Below are 2491 nucleotides of genomic sequence, written 5' to 3'. Positions count from 1 at the left end.
TTTATGCCATAATTATTGTGATCAACTCTATCATTCTCTTGTTGTAGAATCCAAAAATGCCACTAGCTTAAGCTTTTTGAAGTCTTTTCTTTGGAGAAATAAGATTTACTAAGAAGCCCCAACATTGGATTACTTAGAACAAGCTCTCTATGCCTAACATCATGGTGGGGGGGTTGTGTAAGATCCTTCTTACCAATAATATAATAAATTGAGTGTGTTAAATATTGTAAATGTGTAAATTCTTTGTAAAATTCTCATAAAAACGGCAAAGGACGTCGCATCTTTTCTATTTCAAAAATTAATAAAATTTCACAAATACGATTTCTTTGAGAGTTAGTGCAAGTTCAACTAAAGAGTTCTATAGAGAGAGAATTAGAAGGATACATACCACATGATACTTTTTAGGATGAAAATATTAGAAAGGGTAAATCAAATTGTGTGACATGATCAAGTTAGGTGTGTTGAATGACCTATTGAACATCGAGAATGCTTTACTACCTTAAACTTATGGGAAATGATAAAACCTTTGGGTGGGATGGGATGTCAGTAAAATTCTTCATTAAGTTTTGGGAGAAACTCAAAAACCAAGTTACCAAGATTGTTTCTAAGGATTTTAGGGAAGCGGAGCTTGAAAAAGGAATCAAAGATGGAATTATTAAATCGATCCCTAATCGACTTTCTAGGTAGATTTCTCAATGTGTTTTCACCCTTGGAAGAGGTGCTTGTTCTCATCTTATGATCAATGGCTCCATGGTTCCCTTTGATGAGATATGTAAGATAAGGGTGCCGTCTTGGCTCCTCTGCTCTTTGATGTGGCCACTAAAGTACATGGTAAATAAAAAATTTGGAACTATGTGCTCCTCCCCTTTTATGCCATACTTATTGTGAATCAACTCTATCATTCTCTTGTTGTAGAATCCGAAAATGCCACTAGCTTAAGCTTTTTGAAGTCTTTTCTTTGGAGAAATAAGATTTACTAAGAAGCCCCAACATCGGATTACTTAGAACAAGGTCTCTATGCCTAACATTATGGGGGGGGTTGTGTAAGATCCTTCTTACCAATAAAATAATAACTTGAGTGTGTTCAATATTGTAAATGTGTAAATTCTTTGTAAAATTCTCATAAAAACGGCAAAGGACGTCGCATCTTTTCTATTCTTTCCCTGATCAGATATCAGTGGGACAAAGGATTTGCATTTAGGTCAAAGGAAAAATAGTAGAATTAATTGGAAAAGATAATAAAACTCTCATAAATAAATTAGAAAAAGCCTTTCTGAGTAAAATTAACCAGGTTCATATGCTTAAAGTAATGAGAAAAATCCATGTGTGTACATGTGTGTGCACACTTGCATTTAATTTAGGTCAAATGAAAAAATGGTAAAACTAATTAGAAAATAAAAATAGAAAATTAATAAAATTTGACAAATACGATTTCTTTGAGAGCTAGTGCAAGTTCAACTAAAGAGTTCTATAGAGAGAGAATTAGAAGGATACATACCACATGATAGTTTTTAGGCTGAAAATATTAGAAAGGGTAAATCAAATTGTGTGCCATGATCAAGTTAGGTGTGTTGAATGACATATTGAACATCGAGAATGCTTTACTACCTTAAAACTTTTGGGGAAATGATAAAACCTTTGGGTGGGATGGGATGTCAGTAAAACTCTTCATTAAGTTTTGGGAGAAACTCAAGAACCAAGTTACCAAGATTGTTTCTAAGGATTTTAGGGAAGCAGAGCTTGAAAGAGGAATCAAAGATGGAATTATTAAATCGATCCCTAATCAACTTGCTTGTGATTCCTTTGGGCATTGGAGACCCTATTGGAGTGGAGATAAAGGAAGCAACCCACACCTACATGCAGTAAGCAAGGATAGATAAAGAGAAGCACAACACTCAATGAGTGAAGTACAAATGAAGCGACATGATAAGGTCACACACACACTCATAATAGTGTGTATGCTAAGGGAAAAAACCCTCCTTATAAGGAGGGAAAAAGTGGCCTGGCCCATTATTAGCCTACAGTCACACATTACCACCACATAAATGGCCACACACCCATCACTTGCTTAATGTTATTTATAAAATTCTTGCTAAGGTGGTTACAATCAACATCTCTCCCTCTTCTCCAAGATAGTGTGAGCAAGAGACAATTTGGATTTATTAAGTGAAGGTCTATTTTTTTATGACAATATCATGAATGTCTTGGTTGGGAAGGAATGGGTTGTTATCTTTAAGTAAAAATGTATTTTGTTAGCAAGGTTTTGTTAAAAATGGGATTTTCTAGGTAGATTTATCAATGTGTTTTCACACTTGGAAGAGGTGCTTGTTCTCATCTTATGATCAATGGCTCCATGGTTGGTTGTCCCTTTGATGCGATATGTACGATAAGGGTGCCGTCTTGGCTCCTCTGCTCTTTGATGTGGTCACTAAAGTACATAGTAAATTAAAAATTTGGGACTATGTGCTCCTCCCCTTGTATGCCATAATTA

This window comes from Cibotium barometz, chromosome 25 (assembly GCF_041138505.1).
Source record: "Cibotium barometz isolate CiBa-2024 chromosome 25, ASM4113850v1, whole genome shotgun sequence".
Lineage (NCBI taxonomy): Eukaryota > Viridiplantae > Streptophyta > Polypodiopsida > Cyatheales > Cibotiaceae > Cibotium > Cibotium barometz.
This window is presented reverse-complemented; position numbering follows the sequence as displayed.